Source organism: Papaver somniferum, chromosome 7 (genome assembly GCF_003573695.1).
Source record: "Papaver somniferum cultivar HN1 chromosome 7, ASM357369v1, whole genome shotgun sequence".
Taxonomy (NCBI): domain Eukaryota; kingdom Viridiplantae; phylum Streptophyta; class Magnoliopsida; order Ranunculales; family Papaveraceae; genus Papaver; species Papaver somniferum.
This window is the reverse complement of record NC_039364.1, coordinates 162497124-162511797: the sequence shown is the minus strand read 5'-3', so window position 1 is coordinate 162511797 and position 14674 is coordinate 162497124.

Below are 14674 nucleotides of genomic sequence, written 5' to 3'. Positions count from 1 at the left end.
ACCTTACCTAGTTTCCTGATTAAGACAACTACATCTAATTGTGGTTCAGGTTCAGGTTCTATAAAAGGGTCTAAATAGAAAATTTTCATTGGCTGCGTTTCTTCATAGATGGGATCCGAATCATTAGGTCCTAGAGTCTGGAAAAACTCAAATAAGAATTAGAAGCACATAATAATAAGCTAAATAATTGAGGATCCTCTAAGTCAATCAGGTTTGACTTACATAATTGACCACATTGAGAGTAGTGGTCATTCTTAAGAAAATGTGTCGATTCCAATATCCTAAAGTAATTAGGTTTAGTCTCAAAACTGAATAATTGACACATTTGAAATCTATAAGTTCCCACATTTGGGATAAAACTGTTTGGTGGGAAGACAAAGTCAATCTTGGTATCATAGCCTGGGTAAACCACATCAACCAGAGGATGGGTTTCTAACAACTGAACTTCCTTATGGAAGTCATTAGGTTCCGGAAAATGTGTATGAAGATAATCTTGTAAAATGGTTGAGGCACATATGTTAAGTCCCAAGTGAGGGACCTTTCTAAGAGTTAAAGCACATGGAGAACGATAATCACCCCCAAACTTAGAGTTTTCAGTGTCTCTAGAAAGACTAGTCACAACTTCCCTAATTTCAAGGTCATTAGATTCCTGAAAATGGTCAATTGATTCTTCTAAGTATGGTTCATCCTCACTCATCTCTATGAGTTCACTTTCTTTGTCTAAGACTAATGTTTCTAAATCGCTAGACTCTAAAACAATATTCTCAGAAAAAACTCGTTCCTCTAAACCATTATTAGCTTCGTAATCAAAAGGAAATACTACATCGTCTAAAACGGGAGTATCTCTAGTCAAATCCTCGTCCTTTTGAATAGGTGAATAATTATTAAAATTATTTGGATCCGAACTAGAAATAATATTATCATTGTAAAGCTCAATTGGAGTAGCAAATTCCGGATCACTATGCCTATTTATTTCAAATTCTGCATCAACACTATCCTCATCATAATTATCATTATAGTAACACGAATATGGTTGAACCTCATCTAAACAAGTAGTGTTACCAGTTTTATCCTCGTCATCTTGATTATGAAAATTATTATCCTCAGTTTCAAGGGTATTATTGGAAACACTGTATTGGAAATTAAGATTATTTCGAGCAATTGTTTCGTTCGTCTCAGCCATTATCTTGAGGGATTCCTCTATAGAAAGTTCTCTTTCGTCATAAACTAAGTTATTCATCTCAGCTATTCTACGTGTCGACTCCTCTAATTTCCTGAGGGACTCTTCTAAAGGAGGAATAGGAACAGAGGGATCATAAAAAGGACTACTTTTCAATAGTTTGATTGTATCCTCTAAAGACGAAGAACTAGTACTATAATCTTCTCGCTCGTAAGACTGATGCATGTGTGGATAGTAATTGGGCTCACCAGGGTATGACCCATATCCTTCCAAAGGATGGCGTTCCCAACCACTATTCCCAACATGGACATAAAAAGGATGATGTCCATATTCAAATTCAGGTCGATAATCATTGTATTGGCTTCTATCATACCAGTTCGACATTCTTAATTGCAAGGGAATTCTATACAATCACAAACAAGGCTGACTCGACCAAATCAAACCTATAGAATCTAGCAAACAAAAAGCATGATGGCTCCACTTAGATTGTTTTCTAGACCAGCTTATATTCCTTCGAAAGGGAACTCGTTACAATTTGAGCACACCCCTCTGGAATCAATCTGAGTCAAGTAAGTTGAATCAAGGCGAGGGAAGCTCAGTGGAGCTTTGATACCCAAGGCCTCACCGGTTACAAGGCGGCGCAGTCACGCATTCAACTCACAGAAACCGTCAAGAACTTCGAAGTATGCTCAAAAGAGTAACCAATATTTTCCGAACGACTTTCCTATTAAGCTCGTTACCATATATGTCTCGTTATAGTCAAAATTTTAGGCTTAGGTTCGCGTTTGGTTTCGTTTTCCTAAGGAGGGAAAGAAGAGAACGGTGATGAAATCCGAACCCTTATCTTGTATGGCCAGTCCTTGCCCTTTACGAGGAAATTAAAGCAGTCGTTTTCAAGTCCTCGGCATATATGCACACGAAGGAATACAGTAAACCCGCTGATAGGGGATTCGCGGGTGTTTCGAAAAACTTACCTCCCGTACCAAACGGGCGAAGAACCGCTGAAGTCGACTCGGGCCACGACTCCTATGTCATGTACGAACCCGAGGGGCGGAGGTGATATCGTAATCACCGTCCTTCCCTGCACACAGTTTGTATTTAAACCAACACTTCCTTAGGGTTTAAAAATAATAATGTCCAAAGTCCAATGTCCAAGTGTCCAAAAAGAAAAGAAAAAAAAAATTACAAAAATAGCAAGTTCTCTTTCTTTTTTTTTCTTTTTTAATAAAGAAAAATAAACAAACCCTAAAAAAAATAAAAAAAATATATCTAAAAAGAAATTGTCTTCTTCTTCGTTCTTTTCGCTTTAATCTTTCGCTCCAAGTCTTTATGCTTTAAGTTCCGGTCTTTACGAAATCACCAAACTCATTGGCTCAATTCGCTTTATGATCCAAAACCTGTAGACAAAAGATAAATACCCAAAAACGTAAAAAAGAACAAAAATAATAAAAACCTAAAAAAAAAAGTAAATAAATAAATAAAAGAAAACTAAGTCTAAAAACCCTAAAAGCAAATCCGCGTCGGCGACGCCAAAAATTGGTGTAATTTTGAGATAGTGGTAAAAGTGGTTCGATTCTCAGACTTGCGAAGGATGAAAAATAGACTTAAATTCTAAAACTAAAATAGAAAACAAACTAAAAATTGTCACAAACTCAATCAAAGATGATATCAATATTAAAAGAACACTGAGGCTAAGATTCCACTATTTTCCAAGTTCAAAGTGATTTAATCCCAATAATTATATTTATGCAATTTTCTCGTTTAAGTTGATTCTAACTATTGCAACAAGTAGATTCTCAAAATAACAAGTGTAAATCCGAAGCATAGAACATCAAAAACATAGGTCCAAGTATGTTCTATCAAAAGAAATCACAATTGCTTAACAAGGATCATTCAAACAATTTTCAACCAAGGAAAATAATCATAAAATAATTGCAAATAAATAAATAAAATAGAATATACCACTTCTTGTTAGAAAAAATAACTTCCTCTATCGCCTCAGCAATGGGGTTTAGCTCCTCATATTAATCACTTGCTCAAAATATTTGTTTATGGTTTAAAAGTTGATTAAAAGATGAAAAAATAATAAGCGAACAGTTTGCAACGTTTATAAACGTTACAGACTGACTGTTTCTGTTACAAGCGGAACTGTTACAGAACGATAGAAGCTAAGTGCTATAGAAGGACGACAGTTTTCTGCGACAGTTAGGTGAGGGTCGATGTTCCTCGTGTTCTTCCTTCTACACCAGCAGAAACGAATGTTTGTAACTCTGATTTTTTTGTCTCCTGTGGTTCTCTAAATTACCCCAAACTGTTCTAACCCCTTCCTTGAACTCCCAACAACTTATATATAGCCAACAGAGCGATTTAATCTCCCCAAAACTTCTCGAAATCTCTTATTTTCTTTTCTTGGCAGTTACGGCAATAATCTCTTCCCAAAATTGTTTCACGCGTTTCTGAGCTTTCCAACTTATCTCAAACTCTTCCTTAGATATATATGTATCTTTGGAAAGAGTTTTAGGTCTTTAGTCTCTTTAGAACTTCTAAAAATAAGCTCAATAAGGTTTGTGTAAAAATACCTTCCCTGTTTAGCTCCAAATCGGTTTCTAGCCAATTTGGGTGCAATTCAAAGACTTCACCAGGCCTGTTTAGGCCTAAGGAAGATACCCATTCAATTTCAGCCCTTTAGTCTCATTGTAGCTCGCCCAAAAATCGAATCCTAAATCTGCAGGTGTGAAGAACATGCTTCCCGCCAAAACTTGTTTTCAAACGGTGAAGGTGACCTCCCCCTTATCCAGTTCTGGTGTCCCTTTAGCACATGCCCGAAATGGGTTACCCCTTATCCAAAGTGAGAGTCCGGATAGCAAATGTCCTCCCAGGTGCCTTTATCAACTTTTCGAGCCAATTTCGCCGCAAAAGCTTATTTATCCAAAAATACCTACAGGGACATAAAAAGCCATAATAAATATAAAATCGAGCACTAATAATATATACAATTGAGATTATATAAGACACAAAAATGTGCCTATCATTATCCCTAATCCTCATCCGTCCGTCCGTTGCACACCCCTAATTCTCTTAACATTTTTTAAGTTAAAAGATGCCTCCTAGGGCAATCATATAAAACCTGGTTTGATTGGAGTATATCTAATAAGACAAAAGTTAGGTCATTGTGAAGTAAAAGCATCCACCCCTTAACCATATATTTTCCAGATGACTAAATTTCCCTTGCAATCATTAACACTAATTTAATTGAAAAAAAAAATGATTAGATTAGTTAAATTAGTTGGATTAATTAGTTGATTTATATGAGTGGATTTGGAAATAATTGAGAGTAAGAAAGAGTATGAAGTAGTAGAGAAGGCTTAAGGGTGAAAAATTCTGGGTTTTTGTGAAATTTGTGATATGAGTGAGATGAGTGATTTTCAAATGGGAAAATTAGGTTCAGGCCCCACCCATGGGTAACCCATAATATGAGGCTCTTAATTAAAAGAAGTTTAAATCTAGGCCCGGAGTTATTAAAAGACATTCATACCCTTTTATATACTGTCAGGCCCATAATTAAGTAAAATTTAAATTTATGCCCCAAATTATTAAAATATTATGTGATGATGTTCCAACCACCTCGACCACCGCCAACCACCTCCGACCACCACCAGCCACCTCCGACCACCACCGCCAGCCACCTCCGACCACCACCGTCAAACCACCTCCGACCACCACCGCCAGTCAAACCACCTCCGACCACCACCGCCAGCCACCTCCGACCACCACCTCCAACCACCAACCGCCGCCGCCTCCCACCACCACCATCTCCCAACACATCCATATGGAACGTGTAACTAGAAGTTACACATCCATATGGCATGTGTAACTAGAAGTTACACTTCTGTATGGCATGTGTACGCAAAAGTTACACATTCATACGTCATGAAACAGTTAACATGGGCATATGGCATGTGTAACGAAAAGTTACACATGATAAGGCATGTGTATTTTGAAGTTACACATCCATAATAAACGTGTATCTAGAAGTTACACACCTATATTCAGTAATTAAAACAATAATTCCATTTACGTTATAGGGCCTATGGCCCATGGATGCGCGGACCATTAGAGTACTAGGGTTTTTTCCTTCTCCCTTGTATAAATAGAACACTACGCCTATGTAGTGTGGTTCCTTTTTTTTGTTAATGAAATCTTCTTCTCTCTCTTTCTTTTTATTATTCCAAAACGTCATCAACAACGAGCTCTACCCTGCTAAAAAGAATTTTCCCCCCCTCTAATCACGTATTCTTAGTGCAATCTCGGAGATCCAATCTGACTACGTTCCGTCGGTACTTATGTTTCTTTTTGGTTCTCTCCAATCAAACATCAAAAGAAAGCTTCCTTGGATTTTGGTACTACTGTTTGTCATTTTCTTCTTTTTAATCAATCGGAAAGGTAAACCTAAACCTACTTCTTTATTTTATTTTTTAAATTATGTTTGTGGATGTGACGAGACTTTCCTATATTGTCTGCTAGGAATTTGGTGTTTATTTATTATATAATAATCTAGTATCTTGTTTTGTAATTATATGGGTCTAATACTATTGACAAATCTTTGATATCTATGCGTCTGTGTGTAATTATATGGGTCTCATGTATGTATGTATGCAATGATCTCATGTATGTATATATGCAATGATCTCATGTATGTATGAGATCATTTCTAAGTGACTATTCACGTCTGTTTCATGTTCTGATGGGTTGTGTGGATTTTTGATCCATGATTGCTAAATAAAATATTATATGAATATATGTACTATGATGATCCATATATGCTTGATCCACCCTATGATGTTTGCTAGGTAATAGATCTATGTATTGCCTTTTAAAAAAAAAAGATTTTTGTGACTGAATAATAATAATATATATTTTGTCTGCTGTGGTTGATTACCCATGATTCATTATTTTATTTGTATGTATGATTTGATCAGTATTTTTTTTTTAAAACTCATGCATATTTTTCTGTTTATGAATATAAATAAATATTCTATTTTTAATCTAATTATCATATATATATATATAATCTATTATTGTATTGACTGATGTGAGTCTTAAGGACATTTTTTTATACGTCTTATGTAAACAGCAGTAGGGTTCTATGAAATTTTTATCTACTGTTCATTGTATGTTTGATGGTGTCCCTGCCTGACTGATTGATATGCTTGTAGACTGATATGCATTTGATAGAGTCCCTGTTTATTGATTCTAATCTGTTGTTTCATGTCCTCAAAAAAATTTTGTAACGTAAATTTTATTTTAATTCACATCGTGATTCGTGACTGATTTTGAAAAGTAATAATATAATAAATGTTTTCTTTTATTTTGGCTCTACATTTTTAACGTACGCGTTATATTCGCCCTTACTCTATGAATAGTATAATTATATAGGAAGAGTAATCTGTTTCTACTTTTGTAGTGTATCTTTATCGATTTTGTCATATATGATAATGTTTAGCCCCATCTTCCGTGTGTATATATATATATATATGTATTTCACTTTATATTTCATTTTCTGAAAATACCTATGCACGGCTGTGTACGATGCTTTGTGTCAAATACTCTCTACTGTTACATTTTTTTATTTTTTTTCATTTTATTATTTTTTTGTTGTTGTTGTTTGTGAATTTTTGATAACTTTGTTGACATCATAATGGGTAACGTTGACGCTAGTCGGTAGATTGTTAACTGGGTCACCAATAAAAACCATAAGGAGACTTGGTTTCTCCAATCCATAAAGAAACTTGGTTTGGGGCAATATAATATGGGAATGGGTCATATTAATGTCCTTTAAACTTTGAAATCCCCCTTATTAATCCTTCTGTGAATGAAATTTCTTCTCCTCCTAATGATAATGTTTCCCAATCTTCTATCATTGTCAGTTCTCTACCTGAGCCTCTTCCTTTAAATATTGCTTTCAAAGTTTTGTCTGAGGTTCTAGATGATGTTAAGAAGTCTCCCATTGATCCTGTCAACTCTGGTGTTTGCGAAATTCTGAGTAAGTATTTTGTCTCTGACAGAGCTGCTTTGCAAACAACTTTTGAAAAAGAGGTTGAAACCTTGAATAATAATCTCCAAATGATGACTTTAGAGTGTAATGCTCTTCGTCTCGAAAATCAAAAGCTCCAGAATGTTTCGCTGGATCGCGATAATCTTCGCAAGAAGAATGATGAACTGAGAGGTGTGATTTCCTTATCTGTGTCTTCAATTTAACTTTTTAATGATTTTATCCTTTCCATATTTGATTGTCCTTGAAATTCCTTTTTCGCATGTTAAGCCTTAAACCAGAAACGAATAATTGAGAGATATCAATTTGAATCTGCTGTTGAAGAAGCCCGTGTTGATAAAGAGATTTTGACGGATCAATATAAACAATTAGATAACCTCCATTCATATTCTGTTGATCATATAAATAATCTTACCAATGAAAATACCCAATTAGTTAAGAGGCAAAATTTACTAAGTAATGAAATATCTCGCCTCTCTTATTCTTTAACTAAAGCTAATCTAGGGATGGAAACTTTATCAGATGAGAATAAAACTCTATCTCAAGAGAAGCGAACTAGTTTAAATAAGATGGCGATATATTCGCAACAGCTTAGCATCCTTCAGAAAGTATGTGATGACCAAGAACAATCTCTTCGCTCTTTGAGAAATGAACTTAAAGGAGTAACAGAGTCATCCATCGCTGAAAGAGATACACTCATTCAAGGTAGAATAGCTTTAAGTGTAAAGGCGAACCAACTTAAAGAACAATATTCCAAATTAGAAGAATCTTATTCTTCACTTGGAAGAAAAATGCCTTTCTTATTTCTAAAGAGAAAAATCTTCAGTCTCGACTTAAAGGTTTGGTTGGAGATAAATTAGATGATGTGATGGACCGTTGGGAGAATAGTTGTCTGACCTTGATTCAACACCTTATTTCGCAAAAGGAAGGTAGTCATAATAGTTTGACTGCCTTAACTATCTTTTCTTTGTCATATCTTTTTGAATTTTTCATCTTATTGAAATTTTGTATTCTACTTTTCGCAGAGTCTGAGAAAAATCTTCATTCCTCCATTTCTGTTTTGGAGGCTAAATATGCCAAAATTTGCAAAGAAAATGCACTACTCGTCTCTGTCCTTACTGGTTCTCGCGACCGAGCAGAAAGAAGACTTGATTATCTTGCTTACTTTAAGGATATTCAAGATAGGAATCATCAGAGAGCACTTCTTCGTCAAGTTCATCTCCGGGCTGAAGTTCTTGTGAATGATATTTTATTGTCCAAATCTCTTCCTCCTACCTCAATCGAACCTTTGGAAGTAGATGATGATGAAATTCCTCGTCCTGCTGATAGTGATTATGATTATGAAAGTGGTAAAGAGAATAATCTTTTGGAAGATGAAGAAGAGATACCTTCTAAGGAAGCAACTGCTGGTGCTAATCAAGATGGCGGCGAAAAAGAATTCCCTCTCAAAGAAATTATTGTTGGTGAAGATCAGAATCGAAATGAAGAAAAGGCTGGCGATAATAAGAACATTGGCGAAGAGTTTCTTATCTAGTTTCATCTTCTTGAACTGTTTCATCTTTATTATTTCTTGCGAATAATATTCTTCAACCAACTTTGGTATTAATTTTCTCTTTTAATATTTTGCTGGCGAGAAAGATAATGCCTCTTGTTTACTGATTCCCATATTTGCCTCTCATTATCTTTCTTGCGAGAAATGATCTTTTATGAATACTTATAAATATTTTGTTTTGTCATGTGGTCTTATTTTGCCTTCCAAATTAAAGATCTTATTATGCCACCTCTTGTTATTACGACAAAATCGCAGGACGTCCTTGCATTTTCATGCAAAAACCCATTGATCTTGCCTTAACTTTTTCTTTTGTATTATTTCCTCTTCAGGATTGTTGCGACAATATGACAGGCCTAAATATTCTTGCGAAAATAAAGCCCCATGACATTGTCGTCGTGCGACGAAATCGCAGGACGTCTTCGCACTTTCATGCGAAAACCCATTGATCTCATCTTAGCTTTCTCTTTAGTATTATTGCCTCTTCAGGATTGTCGCACAAATATGAAAATCCCTAATACCCTTGCGAGTAAAAATCCTCATGACAATTGCGTCTTAAGACACTTATCAACTCCCTAATGGAGGGTGCAGCCCTTATCTTCCCCCTGGTTGCCCCTTCAAGGAGGCGTACCTCTGCCATACAAGGTTGGCTCCTCCCATACGGTCTTAACAACAACCATTTGTTTTCGCAGCCTCTTATCGCTTTTACCTATAGGGTTTATGCTTACGAGACTTCACCCTATGTGGGGTTTTCTTCGGTCCGAGTGCAATATAAGCCAAGACTTGTCAAGAATGGCAAGGTACGCTCCAGACGCCCCTGGCACTCTTCACTCAACCGTGTACCTCGGCGCCTTGGTCAGATTCTACACTCCTTGGGAGAGTCCTTATTACCTTAGTCGCCCAACCTAAGTCATATGCTTAAGCTGAGAATCCAAGGTGCCTCTCCCGGATGGGCTTTATTGACCCCAAATCTCCATGACTCAGGTTCCGGGGGCGGTGTAGTCTTTCCCTGAGCCATGCAACAGGTACCCCCTTATATGACGTACTTTAGGTCTTACATTTGCCTCTTGCGAAATTGTATTCGCGAACTAGGGTGTACGCCATAAAGGTTCGCCCCTTTCTCTTTTGTCATTGTTCTCTGATTATCTCTGTGAAAGTTTCGCGTATCATGATCTTGTTTTGAATAATCTCGCAACTATTCTTTAATTGAATGTTTATTTGCAATCGTTTTGTTGCGTCATACATAACTTCTCAAAGCTTCTTATAGATAATATCTCTTTAAGTACAATCTATTCCATGGTCTGTCAAGTCTATGTCCAATATCTCTTCCTTCAGGATCCATTAATTTATAAGCTCCTGTCCCAACTATCTCCTTAATGATGTAAGGTCCATCCCATTTTTTCGCTAACTTTCCACCATTTTCTCGCTGATATATTGGTGTCTCTCGCAGAACTAAATCTCCTGGTTGAAATTCGCGTACTTTGACATGTTTATTATATTCTCGGGCTAATCTTAGCCGATAATTCTCCATATGTTGTAAAGCTCTTCTCTTTTTTCTTCTAACTCATCAAGTTTTCTTAAGATCAAACCCGCACTAAGATTTTTCTCCCAAGCTTCTCTCTTTGTCGTCGGAATAACAACTTCTGTTGGTAACACCGCTTCAACTCCGTATGTTAAACAAAAAGGTGACATTCCAGTAGCTTCTCTCCTAGTTGTGTTATAAGCCCATACTGCATTATGTACTTGTTCGCACCATGCTCTATGATGTCATTCTAATTTATTCTTTAATATATATGTAATTGTTTTGTTTGTTTCCTCTGCCTGCCCATTAGCTTGTGGATACAGAGGAGTAGACTTCCTACATTTTATTTTAAATGCATTAAGTAACATTTCTGTGTTCTGTCCTTCAAACTGTTTCCCATTATCAGATACCAACTGCGCAGGAATTCCGAATCTGCAAATGATATTTTCAAATATGAATGTAAAGATATCTTTGTCGCGAATATGCTGTACTTCTTTTACTTCTGTCCATTTTGTGAAATAATCAGTTGCGACTATTAAGTATCTTCTTTGTCCAGATCCTGGTAAAAACGGCCCCACAATATCTAAGCCCCACTTTCCAAAAGGCCATACACTGGTTGAAGATGACAATGGTGCTCCAGGTGCATGCATTTTCTTTCCGTGCCACTAAAAATCTTCGCAACGTCTTGATATTTGTTTTGCATCTTCGTGCATGTATTGCCAGTAATAGCCTTGTATTTTTTATCTATGTGCCAAAGATCTTCCCCCGCTATGATTGCCAGCATCCCCACTATGTAACATTTTTAGCACCTTTTATCCTTATTCTCGTGTCAAACATCTGAGTGATGGCCCATTAAAGGATTTTCGGTATAACATCCCATCTCTTAATTCATAATTTGTTGTGTGGTTTTTTACCTTGTGTGCGTCCAATTTGTTTCTTGGTGTTTCTCCTTTCGCCAAATATGCATGAAGTTCTGTTCTCCAATCTGCGATATTGTTCGTTTGTTCTTCTTCTCCACCTTCTATCATCATTACGTTCTCTTCTTCTTCTTCTTTATTGATTGATGGTGACAGAAGTGTCTGTATTTTTATGTATCTCGCAGTTGGATTTGTCATCATGCTTGAGATGAAAGCAAAAGCGTCTGCGAGTCTGTTATCTTTCCTTGAAATGTGCCTCCATTTTATCTTTGGGATTTTCGGTGACAATTCTTCAACGAGCTTCTTGTATTTATTCAAGGATGGTTCATTTGTAGTGTACTCTCCCTTTATTTGGCGAATAACTAGTTGCGAATCACTAGTGATCCTGGCATTTTCTAGTTTCATTTCTATTGCGAACTTTAAGGCATGTACCACAGCTTCATATTCCGTTTCGTTATTAGTGGATGCGAATTCCAATCTGAATGAAAAAGCCATCTTCGCTCCTTCTGGAGAAATTAAAATAATTCCAACTCCATTTCCTTCCCATTTGATGATCCATCTACCAATATCTCCCATCTATTTGGTTTTGTTAATAAGTCTTTTGGATCTCCATGTTCTTCTTCTATATCCATCGTCTCCTCCACCGCTTCATCATCTTCTAAAGGAAATTCTGCTAAGAAATATGCGACAACTTGTGATTTTGGTGAAGATAATATTTCATATTTGATTTCGAAATGTCCTACTTGTGCATTCCATCTCTCCACCCTACCTGATCTTTTTGAATTCTTCATCACTGATTCAATTGGTACTTTTGTTAGTACCCTTATTTTGTGTGCTTGAAAATATATATGAAGTTTAAATGCGGCGTATACTAATGCTAAGATTAGCTTATCAATCTTTGAATAATTCCTCTCTGCAGCATTAAATGTTTTGCTGATGTAATAAATGGGATTTTCCACTCCTGCATCCGTTCGCAATAACACAGCGCTTAAAGCATGTGATTTTGTCGCAAGATAGATCAATAGTTCTTCTCCTGGTTCTGCCTTTCGTAAAATAGATGTATTCATGAGGTGTTCTTTGATCCCTTGAAAATATTTTTCACATTCATCAGTCCATTTGAATTTCGCACCCTTCTTGAGTATATTGAAAAAATGTTTACATTTGTCTGATGATCACGAAATGAATCTTCCTAGCGAAGCTAAAAGTCCATTCAAATTTTGTACATCCTTTATCGTTGCTGGTGTTGGCATGTCACGAACTGCTTGTACCTTTTTTGGATCAACTTGTATTCCTTCTTTTGAAACAATGTAGCCTAAGAATTTTCCCGATGCAACCCCAAAAATGCATTTTTCAGGGTTCAGTTTAATGTTATGATGCCACATCTGTTCAAAAATCTCCCTCAAATCTTGTACATGATCTTTGGCTTCTTTACTTTTCACCAACATGTCATCCATGTACACCTCTAATGTTTTGTGTATCCATTTCGCGAACACCTTCTCTACCATTCTTTGATACGTTGCTCCTGCATTCCGCAAACCAAACGGCATTTTTGTATAACAGTATAAACCTCTTGGAGCGAAAAAAGAAGTATGCTCTTGATCTTCTTCAACGAGAGGGATTTGGTTATAACCTTTGTATCCATATAAAGAAGACACTCTATTATTTCCCGCTGCTAATTCAACCATTTGAGGAATATCCGGCAATGGAAAACTATCTTTAGGGCAAGCCTTGTTTAAATCAGTGAAATCTATGCATATTCTTATCCCTTTATTTTTCTTTGGAACAACAACCATGTTCGCTATCCACTCTGGGTATTTAGCTTCTCTTATAATTCCCGCCTCAAGCATTTTCTGTAATTCTTCTTCTATTTGAGGATGGTAGGTCGTTGCGATTTTTCTTATTCTCTGTTTAAATGGTCTCACATTCTTGTTAATCTCCAACTTATGACATGCAATTGACGGATCTATTCCAGGTATCTCATCCATGCTCCCCGCGAAAATATCTTTATATTCCCGCAAAATATTAACAGTTCTTTCTTCCTCTTCTGCATCCATCTTGGTTCCAATCCTCAGTATTAGGGGTTCTTCTATAGTCCCAACATTTACTTCTTTTGTTGGTTCTGCCGCAGTGTAACTGGCCTTGGGTTCTCCCATTGGTGTTGGCTCTTTTATCATCTTCGCAGGTCCATCTCCTTCCTCCAAAATTTCGCTGGGTATTCTTTTACCTTTCTTTTCTCTTATCATGTACACTCTAAATTCTTCTTCTTTTTTTTGCCTCCTTTGCTATTTTTTCTGCGAAATTGTCGCTTTTTTGTTCGTCCTTCATAATGTTTTACTTCAATTTGATAACATAATTTCTCATTGTCAATATCTCGTCTAATTTAACCTACTCCATTTGGCATGGGGAACCTGATGCATTGATGCAACGTTGATGCTACAGCTTTAATTGTGTGTATCCATGGCCTCCCCAACAACATGTTATATTGTGATTCCATATCCACTACGCATAGTGTCATTTGTGTTTCGATCTCTCCTAGTGGAATTCGCACCACTATTTATCCTTTAGGTTTTGTTGTGGATTTTCCAAAGCCATGAACAAGATAAGTTGAACAAGACATTTCTGCATCTTTGAATCCCATTCCTTTGAACGCATGATAGAATATTATATCCACTGAACTTCCTGTATCGACTAAAGTTCTGTTCAATATCCATTCTTTCATGGATTTTGTTGTTGTCCCCTTCTCTTTTCGTGTAATAGGTACTGCAATAACCAATGGAGATGTGTGGTTCAGATTTTCTTTTGGTATTTTTGTTGCCATGAATGTGATTTTTTGCTTTTCCCAATCTTTCAAGGGTGATGTTTTTTCTACCGCCATAACCTTCCTTCCTTCAAAATTTCGTTTATGCATCTTTCCTTTGATGTTTTCATGGAATTCATTAATCATTGTTTTTCTTATCATATTACACTCCAATCTTTTGTCATCTTCATTGACTCTAATCATTTTTCTTTTAACTGGTTCACTGATTTGATTAATCACTTTCTTGATTTGAACAATCTCAACAACAATCTTCAATTTTCAATCTTCAGTCCTTGTTTCTAGCGCCATCATGTAGTTGCATGAAATCCTACACTACACCCCTCACAAGATTTCATTAACATTCAACTCATTTTTGGATTAACAATCTTAATTTTATTGATGAATCTTTGGACAATCTTACAAGAAAAGATAAAGGAATCAAGAAATAACCAATGCTCTAGATTTTCTCTCTCCTATTTACTTGCTTCTCACTCAAAAAAGATCTCTCTCTTTTCCTCTACAACCGAAAAGCTATTTATAGGAAATTACATAGTGGATGACAGCTAATTTGTCATTTATTTTCAGATATGGTTTGCGACATTCTCGCAACCTTACAAATACTAATCTCGCAAACTTCCTTATTTTCGCAGGATCGTC